This window comes from Bactrocera dorsalis, chromosome 2 (assembly GCF_023373825.1).
Source record: "Bactrocera dorsalis isolate Fly_Bdor chromosome 2, ASM2337382v1, whole genome shotgun sequence".
NCBI classification, from domain to species: domain Eukaryota; kingdom Metazoa; phylum Arthropoda; class Insecta; order Diptera; family Tephritidae; genus Bactrocera; species Bactrocera dorsalis.
Window position 1 is genome coordinate 96,696,837 of NC_064304.1, and position 13,089 is coordinate 96,709,925.

General features: G+C 35.0%; 1 protein-coding gene across 2 annotated transcripts in view; it reads left to right on the forward strand.

Moving 5' to 3' along the window:
- The first annotated feature begins 226 nt into the window (after positions 1–226).
- The window catches only part of LOC105231653 (mucin-5AC), a 47,428-nt gene continuing 34,565 nt past the window's right edge, over positions 227–13,089 (forward strand). Inside the window, exons 1-2 of one of the 2 annotated variants that reach the window (XM_049448581.1) lie at positions 227–353; positions 1,505–1,857. The gene's annotated coding sequence lies outside the window, so the exon portion shown is untranslated. The remainder of the gene's footprint in view (positions 354–1,504; positions 1,858–13,089) is intronic. The other variant, XM_011213072.3, reaches the window with a different exon arrangement.

Here is a 13,089-nt window from a genome sequence, read left to right on the forward strand (position 1 = left end):
TGCTGAAGCTGTAATGTTGCTGGCTTGCGATCTGCTTTGTTACTCTGCCGCTGCTGCGCAACTCTTGTTCATCTCTGCCGCTCGGAGCGCCTGTGCTTAACTGCTTTCCACTTTGTTGCGCACATGCCAAGACTCATACCAGCGGCATCTGCTTGAACATCTTGCTCTGCCTGCTGACCTACTGCTGGCAACTGGCTTACGTGTGTGTGTTTGTGTGCTGAGTGCTTGTGATGCGGCGGCGTCTTGTGGATTTTTATGCCCAAATGTGCATGAATGAAATTTCAGTTCTTGTCAAAAGCTCGAAACGAACGGTTGTGCGCTTCCAATAACTGCGGCTCGCGTCTACTCACAAAGTAAATAACACAAATTTTTATGCCGAAATATAAACGGGCCAGATATTTTTTTGTATAAACTAAAAACTATTAATTCTTCAGCCTTTTCCTTCAGCCATTTAGCCTGTGCTAAAAAGTGTTTGTGTTACTAAGAATGCGATTATACTTTAATAAAGAATTATTGGCAATTTTAAATTTAACTTATCTTAGCGCTGAGAAGTAACTGCCTTTTGTGGCATTTTAGTATTTCGTGTAGATACCCTAGTGACCTAGTCACGAGGGCTTTCATCGCCCTACCGCCGCGCCAGTCACACTGTGTCACGCAACCTGACGTGCCGCAGAATTGTGCTGAGCCATTGGACGCTGGGGTGTATGTGTGTGTGTGCAAGTGTGATGGCGTTGCCCCAAAATGGAAATGGTTAAAATGAAAAATCGCATTTTTGTGCAAATGCTAACAAGTTTTCCTTGGCAATAATGTTCGCGGCGCCCACAACACAACGCAAAACGAAATTAAAACAGCATTGCGACAACAACAACAATAACGCACAGCAATAGTGCTGCAACAGATTTCGTCTGTCTGGCGGGCAAGTAAATTGGCAGACAAGAACGCTCCTCATTCGTACGAGTGATCGCATCTTCAAAGCTTGGCGCTCGAGTTGCTCCCGGCGTCGTCGGCTTGTTGTTAACTTTATTGTCGTTGTTGTATTTGTAGTGCACTTTTCGCGTTGCATTCGCGGCAAATAAAACTGGCTGAGTGTATGCGGCCAACTCGGCACTCGCTGGCTGTGATCTTTTGCACTTTAAACGCTTCACGCGGCGCAACAACAAGAGCGGCGAAGAAGCAACCAAGCCAAGCGCTGCTAGTCACAAGACCATATTTGTCTCTGAGAATTTATTTATTTTTTCGCTTTGCTAATAACTTCAGTTTTCTCTTCATAAGTTGTAATAGACAAATTTGCAAAAGTTGTGGCGCTGCGCTTTAGTAATCGAGTGAACGCCCCAAAATATTTTAGACAAGAAGTGGCTGACACATAAGTAAAAAAAAACAAATTTTCAAAGTAAGCTCTTCTATTTGCGAAAAACTTTTAAATTTATCTGCTTTCAAGTCCTCCTTGCTGTAATTTTCGTTGCCAGTTTTTATAACTTCTTTCATCTTAAATTTTTACCCACAGCCACTAGTGCCTTTATCATAGTCATTGTGTCCTAAAACAATGCATATTTGTTTGTGAGTTGGTGTGTAGTGAGTCACATGATTCTTTGCACTCCCCTTTGCGAAATATCTACCAGAAAGAGTCTCTAACACACGAGCTTCCACGAACAATGGTCCAATCAAAAACAAAGTGACGCGGTGTTCTTTCGCGCGCGCAAAATTCTCAAGTGTTGTTGTGAAAAAAAAATACTTAATTGATAAAAATTTAAATATAAATATTTTTTCTGTACATCTTACAATAGTTACTGAGTGGAGTTATCATTTGCAAGCAGAAATATTTTAATATAAATTGTGGAATATTTCTAGACGTTCGCGGTAAGTTCGAAATTAATTATAAATAATTTTTTTATTTATTTTTGCAGAATTTTTTCTTGATCTCAAGTGATTCTTTTAAGTATTTATATATATTTTAATGCATTATTTTTAGTTTTTTTTTTTTTAATTTTGAATTTTATTTTCTATAGTAGTGTTATAAAATCTCTTAATTTTAATCTGAAATCTAAGAGCTAAGAGTTCACATCATTTTGTAGAAAACGCATGTTTTATAAAACTTAAATTTCTTTATGCACAATTATTGGCCATGAGGGCAATGCACTGACTATAGCAGACATTCGAGATAGGCTTCAATATTAGCAATTAATTCTCTAAATATTGGTAAAAATCACTGATCACAATTTGAAGACCAATTCCAACAAATTTTGACAAAAATACTTAACTTTAACAATTTTAAATACAAATTTTTATTATTGCCTTAATAATAGGCTAGAATGCCAACGTTAATCCAATTCTGGAAATTGGGTTGTGAACTTTGTTTTTCTAGGTTTCGGTCAATGGAGCGCACCTCGCTAAATTGTTGGACAATTTTGACGTCATATTCATAATCCCTGCTTGGTTATCAGTAGTGATCCGTTTGATGAATATAGAATAGAGTGGGTCAACAAAAAATAATCTTTTTTCTCTTCTTATACTGAAAAATAAATTCTTATACTTTTAAGAAAATCTCACCAAGCATATTATTATATATGATTTATGACTTAAAAAAACTGCCATGAGAAAAAAATGCTCAGACTTTATTCATTAAACTCATTGAAGCTCTGAATTTATACTTCAAAATCTATGTCGTCCCTCACAAAGTTATATACCTTGGCCTCGATAGACTTCTGCCAACGTTTTTTACAATTTTTGAAAAAGTTGTTACAGTCAATTTCCAGAATAGTGTTCTATGGGATTTACGTTTAATGTCCTCAGTTGACTCACAACAGTTTCCCCGGAGCGGTCGTTTGGGTTTGCTGAATAGCCAGAAGTCACACGGTACTAAGTGCTACAGTGGTTGCGGTACGATGTCAGTTGAAAATTTAGCGAAAAACTCATATTACATTGACGTGGTGAAAAAGACAAGAGTTGTTGGCCCATAATTCTGGTCTTCTTTTTACGAATAGCTTCGCCCATACGAGGCATAATACTCAAACAGTACTCCTATTTGACAATTTGGTCGTTCGAAACGAATTCGATGTTCACCACATCTCGTTAATCGAGGAAAAATGTCAACACAATCTTTATTTTTGACCCGCTTTGACTAAGTTTTTTTCGCTTCGACCTACCTTTACCACGATATTCTGTCGATTGATCGTCTATTTCAAGGTTGTAAGCATAGATCCAAAGCTTATCGTCAGTAATAATACGTTTCACGACGTCCTGGTGGTCGGAAAGTATGGTTTCACAAACGTTCATGCGATGCTTTTTTTTCGAAAAAATTTAGTGATTTTAGAACCAATCGTGCTTTAACTTTTCTTAAACCCAAAATATCTTTCAAACTGGTTCTCACTGATCCTTCGTATATTATAGAGATGCCAGTAAGATCTTTGACTGTTAATCGTTGATTCTCAAGAACCAATTCCTTTATTTTAATGAGATGTTGATCGCCAGTTGAATTTGTTGGCCGTCCTGGGCAAAGTTCGTCGTCAAAGGGTTCTCGACCCTCTCCGAATAACTTGTACATATCAAGAACACTTGCTCGCGACAAACTATTAGCACCAAAGACCTTGCCAATATTATAAGCATTTCGGCACAAGAAATCTGATTCCGCACACAAAATTTAATGGAACTTTATTGAATATTTTTACTTATCGTTAAAATCGCCGAATCCACTTCAGAATACAAGCGCATACTAAACAACAATGATTATTTTGCTGTGACTGTCGGCGCAAATGTTATTGACAGTCATACTAATCAAGGAAACAATATTTCGACGAATGGGTTATTGCGTGAAATTTAAATTAAAAAGTCTTTCTATTTTGTGCCAACAGTAGTAAGATAAGTTTTAATGTTTGACGATGAATATCTCGGTAATGCTTAACTTAACCTAAAAAATATGAACGACATAATGAAATAATCAGCCGTTAATATCTTTTAAACGCTTAGGCTTATGAAAAAAGCGACCATTGGGACATTGTTCATGGGAATTATTCTTTATAGAAAAGTAGAAAACCAAAAAATTTATAAATCAAATTTTCAGAGTATTAAGAAAATATATTCGTTTTTTACCAACCCTAATACAGACGACAGCTCCGTTTTTTTTGCAACCTCTACTCGACGTAATTTTGGTCAAACATTCAGTGCAGAATATTTATAGAATTCATAGTCGTGATTTTATTGAAACACAGAAAATTGCCTGCAAATTTGTTGTTAAATTTCTTCCACTGTAAGAATCGCCTGACAAATTCTTCGCAACATGAACATTGACGCATTGACATATTAATAACTTTCATACGAACTTAAAGAGTTGTAGACGAACATAAAAAGGAATTTTTGTTATCGATTCGATTTGTTTCTGTTAAAATGAACCAGTCCGGGTCAATTTTGATCAGAGGTTTTTGAAGTCTAGGCTCGTTAAAACATTTTTTTTCGATATTCCCATCGTTTAAATATTCAATGCTGATATGGCCTGTATGGCATGGAAGCGATGCGAATTCTGTAGCCTATCTGGAAAATCATGGATATATGTTGAATTACACTACGCTTCTTGTGAATTTATTTTTCAAAGTTCGTTCCCACAAACAAATGTAAGCTTAAAAGTTTCAGAAAACTTAAAAGACTTAACAATAAAACAAGTTTCGGCATAAAAGTGATTATTTCGGGAAAGTATTTGAATACGGGTCCATAACAGTTAAGAGGAAATGGGCAAAAAATCAATTTTAATAATTATTTTTCAATATATACATATGTATTTTATTTATATTATATTATATAAAAAAATTAAAATCAATATATAACGATATTTTTGTAAGGAGACAAATAAAAAATTTTAGTGTGTAATCATCAAAAAAAAAAACCTACTACAAAATTATAAATGTTTATCCAACAGTTCCTTCATAATGATTTTTTTTTATTAAAAAATTATGTATAGCTATTATTTTCTGTCTCTGATTTGTATACATCTGTACACATTCATTATTCCACACATTCAGTAACGGTCTTAAAAATATTGTTTTCCACTTTCCCATAGTTACCTCACATCACACAAAATATAAGTATCACTAAACTTATTTCATAATAATAAAAACTTCACTGCGAGCGCTTCCCTTTATTAGTTTAAACTTAATAACAAATGCAAACATTTAAAGAAATACACCATACGTGCATACATACATACATATAATCAATTTTATAATATTCGAGCAACAAATTTGTCATTACACGCTAAATTACTTTGTTTGGCACTTCCTTCAGATTTTTATAACAACATTTTCAATTCTTTGACAAACAGAGTTTGAGTAACTTGAGTTTAATATTTTAATACTTTCCCAGCACAGAAGTGAGTGACATTTTTACGAGCGACATTTATTTGGGATCGTAACAATGCTCGCAAAAATTAAGCTTTTGAAAGTGTTGAAGTAAATGAAAACATTATTTGTTTGTGAGATTTTGCATAATTGTACAATTAATTCGATTTATGGATGGCGGTTGGTTTCACAAATGCTTTTTGGAAAGTATTTTGATAATAATAATAATAATAATAATAATAATAATAATGATTCGTCAGTCTTTAAGCCTGTGTTGAATGCAGAATATTAAAATTATATGTATTAAAAACTATTAAAGAGAAAATCTCTGGAAATTAAATCACTATACCCAATCATGTATTAATTTCACTCGACAAAACTGCAAAGTATTGAGTAGTCGAAAAAGTATTTTCGTATTTTGTCAATACCATGTCGTTGCAGTCGTATACCCCCAATGCTACCAATCACATTGTGTCATAGTACCATATAGAGTTGGAAATCTGAGATTTTAAGCTTCATTTAACCAAAAATAATTTTTTTAAACTTAAAAATTTAATTCGGTAAAGTTGAAAAAAGGTAACAGCTGTTCAAAAATGTGTAAAAATAATGAAGAAATTCGCTATATTTTGAAATTTTTGTATACAAAAAGGAAGAATGCCACGCAAGCCACCAATGAAATTTGTGAAGATTACGGAGACGATACTGTACTAGTTCGTGTAGCACAACAATAGTTCGCTCCGTTCTGAAAATTTCGAAATTTCGATTTACATTGATGAAAGCTGAACACTGATGGAATAATGTCTTTAGCGGAAAAACGGTAAAAAATGGTCGACCAAAATCGTCGTTTATTTATTTATTACTATAAATACGAGTATAAAAAAATAATAATAATTTGATTAGAAATACGAAAATACTTTTTCGACTATCCAATTTTAAGAAGAATTACATAACATTCATGCAATGCTACACTCACGATTACCATTTACTCCCACAATCACTACTCGCTGCTTTTGAAAAATATACAAATATGTGTATATACATGCATATGAGCCCGCTGCTGGCAGCATAATTGATATTTAATCGCTTCCGGGACGCACATGTAAGCAGTTGGAAATTAATTACTAAATAATCATAGAAACATTCAAAACAGATTAATTATGTAAGTGTAATGAGTTCGCAGAGACGTGATGAATGGGGCATCCAGCAGCTTTTCACCTGAGCGGCGATCAATGCAAGTGGCGAGTGGGGCGTCAAGACGACTCGCCCCACTTCATTTGTTGCAAGCGAACATTAATATTTGTGTACAGTAGTGAAAAAGGCGTTGTAAATTTTTGGTCAATTAAATTTTGTAAAAACGAAAGCTCATTTGCAGCATTACGACATAATCCCTACACCTCGAGTTAGACTGTGTATTTGCAAAAAAAAAATAAATTATTAAAGATCAATAAAGTATTTATACAAAAGGGTAATTCATTTTGTCTTCTGTGTGTTTCATAACTGCCGCTGGTGTTACATATCTATTGTTCTCAGCTCTTCAAAGCCCTGCGCACGAGTGTGAAAGGTCAATAAACCAAAACAAGGTGCGGGAAAAATCGAAAAATCTTCGAAAAAATCAGCACAAAACGAACACGAGCAGAATAGCGTATACAAAAGCGAGCTACATACATATGTATGTACTCATGTGATTTATGTGAGTAAAAAAGCGAAAGTCATTGGTTTGCAAATAGTCGCAATTGTGGCTTCGTGCTGCTTCTTCAGTATTTTTTTCGTTGTTTTTGCGCTGCTTTTCATTAAAGCATTAATTTAAGTTTAAGCGGGACAGACGTGTGAGTTGGGTGTGTGAGTATATTTAAGATTTGTTATAGTAAAGTTATTATATGTATCATTACTCATGCAAATTTTGTTGCTTTTTAAACGCGGGAATTGAACTGTTAAACTATTAACCTAGTTTCCATAAAATCAAATATAAGCGTTGAGTCATAATGAAATGTTCATATAATACGTGGTCTAAAGCAAACGGAACATACAGGCAGATTGATTACAGAATGTGGATTATATTGTTTGCTAATTTATAAATTTTGTTTAATAAGTGTTGTTTTTACACCACGAACAGTATGTATTAAATTTGCCATGTAAGTAGTTTGTAGCAGACAGCAGAAAACCTCGAAGACCTTATAAAGTGTATACATGAATGATAAGCGCCACGAGCTGAGTCGATTTGGAAATGTCTATCTGCTCGTCCAGCCGCTTTTATATATTGAAACCAATCCTTTTGTTTTGAAGATATCAATCTGAAATTTTGTACACGTGCTTTTCTTCTCAAAGGAATTGCAATTTGTTGGAAACGCTGATATCAGATTACTATAGTGTATAGCTGCCATACAAACTGACCAATCAAAAGCAAGTCTTTGAATCCAAAACTTTTTTAGTTGAAGAGATATCTTCATGATATTTGGCATGTATTATTATTCAAAGCAACGCTACAATCTTCGAAGAAATTGTTCAGTTCGGAACACTATAGCATATAGCCGTCATACAAACTGACATATCAAAAACAAGTCCTTGTATGGAAAACTTTTTTATTTGATAAGATATCTTCATGAAATTCTTCATGAAATATTATCCATGACAAAGCTGTAATCTCCAAATAAATTGTTCAGATCGGATAACTATAGCATAGAGCTTCCATACAAACTGTCATATCAAAATCAAGTCCTGGTATGGAAAACTTATTTATTTGTCAAGAAATTATTTTGAGATTCGACATAATCATAACGTAATCTATATTATCCAATGCAACGCTACAATCTCCAAAGAAATTGCTCACATCAGATCACTATAGCTGTCATACAAACTGACCGCATGAAGTTAAGATGAAAATATTTTTTCATCCTTTTATGCTATAAAGAATGCACTTGTGAAGTATATTACAACTGCGGTGCAGACAATGTTAAAGGTTTTTCTTGTTATATTGATTATTCGACTGCTTTTAAGATTTTTTCTGTTTGAAAATTTTATTATTATTATTTTTTTTAGATTTTTTCCAAGCAAATGCAATTCCACAATCTTCTTAACCTTCACTTATTCTTTAATGAGACCCTTCTAAATGATCATACAAAGCACAAAAAATGGACAAATTGGCAGCCAATGCTATGGCATTTTGACTCATATCATTTTACGGTATTTTACTAAGAAAACCGCAAAAAATCGATTGGAGTTTAAATTACAGCGCCTCGCAAAAAATCAAACTAAAAATTTTTTATCAGAAGAATAATTTTTTGTGAATGAAATAAACACTAAACACAAATGCAAACACAAAAAATTAAGGATGATATTATAACGAGCTTTGCTGTCCAGAAAAATACTCACAGTCCTCTGTATTCTAATATAATAATATAGACAAATGTTTATGCATTGTGGTGAATAATTTTTCAGAGTTTTTTTCCAACCAACTTTCGAAATTTCGATTTTTCCAGAACGGAAGCGAGCAAACCACTGCTGTGCTACACGAACCGATACTGCATCGCCTCCGTAAACTTTACAAATTTCATTGTTGGCTTGCGTGTCATTCTTCCCTTTTTTATACAAAAATTTCAATATATAGCGAATTTTTCATTATTTTCACTCATGTTTGAATAACTATAACTTTTTTTCTACTTTGCCGAATTTTTTTTTGGATAAATGAAGCTTAAAATCTCACCTTTCCATTCATATAGGGTAAAACACAATGTAATTAGTAGCACTGGAGATATACGATTGCAACGACATCTATTGACAAAATACGAAAAGACTTTTTCGACTTTCCAATATAAAGCTAGTTTGACGCTTATAGCCAAACTGCTCATTTTGCAATATCAAAATGATAATCAAAACGGAATAATTGCACGTATTATTTTTAAACAGTTTCTCATGTTTTGCAGCTCTTTTAGTTATATTTCAATGTAATAGCAACAAACCATACCGGAACATATTACACACATTGCTGCTTGAGAGCTTGAGAACAGAAGACTTAAGCAGCAAACTTGTTTGAAATATCACCGCATTAATATGCAAATGACCGAATAAACTCATGCAAAGACTTACAGCACTTGACAGTTATGAAAATGCAGACTTTGCTAGCAATGGCCAGCGCATTGACATCCCACAAATGCAGGGTGCGGCCGAATTTCACAAACCGCCAAGATGATTGTCAGCACACAATTGGACGCGTAATGCAGAGCCAGCACCTAACGGAACTACTAGTAAGCGCAACATCAGCTGGTCAGCTTAGAGGTGCAGAAATATAAGTGTCTTCTGCGAATTAGTTAATCCCGCTAATTAATAGCGCCCACATTTTTGTTGCTTGCGCCCCACTGTGGGCCAACAAACAATCTATGGTAGAGATTTACCGTAATTTCACTAAGCAATTAATGAGCATACCGCTAGTGGCGGCGGTGATGTAATCAGATTTTCACCAACCAACCGCTGCTGCCACTGCACAAGTACAGTTAACTAGCAAAGCTTACCACTTTATTTCTTATATACGTTTCGGTGCAGTTTTATGAACGCTGCCTGGCGAGTGAGTGCAATAGTCAGCGCGGCTTTGTCATTGTCATCGCCTGTTCGCCTTTAATTCAAAGTGAACGCTTTAATTTATTGACTCGTCTGATTGCGGCATTCAATCCAAATCCAAAAGCAAAACCATTTCCCTTTTAGCCAATTATTTCGGGTAAACAGATTGAGCGTGTCTGACAAATGCGCCAAGCAGCCGCTCCAAGTGCTGCTTGCATTTTCAGACCAATTGTTGCACGTTTAACAGCGCTTGCATCCGCTAACATCTTCAGACCGCAAAAGTCTGGCATTTGACCCCAAGTGCCAGCAATTGCCACAGCCGAAAGCAAAGCGAAAAGCGAGTGAACCAATTGAAACCTTCAGCCTGCTTTGTGTGGTGTTAATATAAGTGTTTGGCTCTAAGAGGCCTAAATCGCTGTCATTTGTTGTTGGTGGTGATTTTCCGCGCCAATTTAGTGTTTAAGTGTAGCTTCATTGAAACGTACTCTGCTGCGCTTTGATAGCTGCATTTTGCAGCCTTTGCGCCACAAACCTTACAACCGTCAATGCGGTTGTGTTCCTCTATAAAGCTATTCTTCCAGTGAGGCATCAATTTCCAATGCACTTTAACCACTTGTAGAGTTTTGTGTCGATTGTTGGCTAAATAGTTGACTTTGGCTGTCGATTGAACGGTAATTGAGCGGAATTAATAGCCTTCAGTGGATGACAATACGAATGGAGTGGAAGATCGGTTTTTATTCGACTTGTTGGCGAAGCTATATCATTGAAGGATAGGTCCAATAAGTGCGTCGTACCAATACGAACTTTTAAATTCAATAGTTAATAGCGAATTTCTTCAATATTTTCACTCATTCTTGGACAGTTGTAACTTTTTTTTAACTTCCCCTAAAATGAAGTTAAATGAAGCTTCAAGTCTCACCTTTCAAACACTATATGCAATGACACAATGCTGTTAGTAGCATTTGAGATACTCGTATACGACTGCAACGACAACTATTGACAAAATACGAAAAGATTTTTTCGACTACCCAATATAAATAAATTTTTTTTTCATATTTTACCGTAAATGCAATGCCAATAATTTACTTCTCACATGTCACATTTAGTTAGGAATTTTGGTATTTTTAAATATCTACAGCTGAGTAAATACATATATGTATATTTGAGCACCAAATTGTGCTGTCAGATGGAGTGATAATAACTTGTGCTCAGATTTCAAATTTTGCAATTTTATCTTAACGTGTAAATTATTTATTAGCCAAAGCAACCAGTTCTGGCGGACTTCAAGGTGTTAAAATTGCATACAATAACGTTTTCAAAATTGGAAAATCTACAATCTTCTTTTAGCATTTTTTAACTTGCGAGACACATACATACACAGCGATGTGTCAATGATAATTTAAACAGTCCCCCAGCGCTGTTGCGCTAACACATGCGTGCGCTTGGCATTTAAGATGAGTATAACTGTGTACACTTGTGCTAATGTGACTATGTGCTAATGCATACATACATATATATAGTAAGTTGATGTCTAACCCTTGTTTACTCACACATATACACAAGTATGTATACGTGAATATGTAACAAGCGGTTAGTGTATTCAATTGGTTGCACTAATGGGATTACTTCCGTTTCCGTTCGTGAGTTAACTTATTAGTGTAGTTAGCTGTAAGTTATACATATATCTATATACATATATTGCCATTACTGAAATTTAAAACTTCAAAGCAGCGTATGACGGATTAAAGTAACTTGATAATGAAAAAATATATTTTATGGAGATTGTTTTCTTGATTTTGCTCGGTCCACTTGTATGGGAGCTACATGATAAAGTGGTCGGATCAGTATAAATTCTTTGGAAATTGTAACGTCGCCTTGAACAACAATCTGTTACAAATTTCCTGCAGATATTTTATCGAATAAAAAAGTTTTTTATGCAAAAACTCGATTTTGATGGATCACTTTGTATGACAGCTATACGCTATAGTTGTCCGATCTGAATAATATGTTTGGAAGTTGCATCGCTTATTTAGATAATAATCTGTACCAACTTTCGTGAAGATATCTCTTCAAATAAAAAAGTTTTCCATAGAAAACTTGATTTTGAACGTTCAGTTTGTATGGCAGCTATATGTTATGATAGTCCGTTCAAAAAAATTTCTTCAAAAACCATAGGGCTACTTTAGATAATAGTCCACAACAAATTTCGTGAAAACAATTTGTCAAATTAAAAAGTTTTCCATACAAAGATTTGATTTTGATCGGTTAGTTTGCGTGGTAGCTATGTGCCATAGTTGTTCTTTCCAAAAACCTATATGCGTAAACTAGAGCTTTGCTTTGAGTAAAAATCTGTGCCGAATTTCGTGACGATATCTTCTTAAATAAAAAAGTTTTCTATATAAAGCCTAAATTTTGAGAGGTCAATTTGTTTCCAATTGTAGTCCGATATCGGCGGTTCTAAGCAGCTTTTTTGAGAAAAAATCACTTGTAAATATATATACATATGAATTTAGCAGACGACTGAAAAGCATTCGTACATAACCTTATATGTTTCACTGACCTGTCGCAAAAAAATTGAAACTTAAAAAATTTGTTACTAATTTCCAATAAAATTATACGCAAATTTGAAAACAAAAACAGCAAGATCTTTATTGCATTTACGCAATCCAATTGACCAATGCAAAGCAGAACATTTATTCGAAATTAAGCACACATACATATACATATGTGTAAATGAAATGCACCAAAGGCGTCCAGTCTCTGTTAAATCATAACTCACAACTTTTAAGAGGCTTTGAGAACATCAAAAGCAATTAAAGCCTAAACGAGCATTTTTACGTTGCATTGCCATCATTGTCGAATCGCTTGATCATCTCGTTGGCCTTGTCATCCTTTTGGACGTTAAATACGGCGCTGCTGTTCTTTGCACCCCCCGCTGTTGCGTTGGTGTAGCCGTTGCCTACGCCTTAATTTGATTTAAATACGCACAAAGCTACGCAGCAGCGATTTGATGCGCCCGACACTGCAAATGCGATGACAGATGCAGTCAGCGAGAAGTCGCGAAAGTTGCGTCGTTTGCAGTCACTTTTGGGCAAGGCCACGTAGCCAATAGCTGTCGCTGGTTCGGTGGCCACTGGTGGCCTGCGATTGCCCATGTACCCGGCGATTGGCGCTGCCGACAGACGTTTGACGTGTGTGAGGGTCACACGAGGTG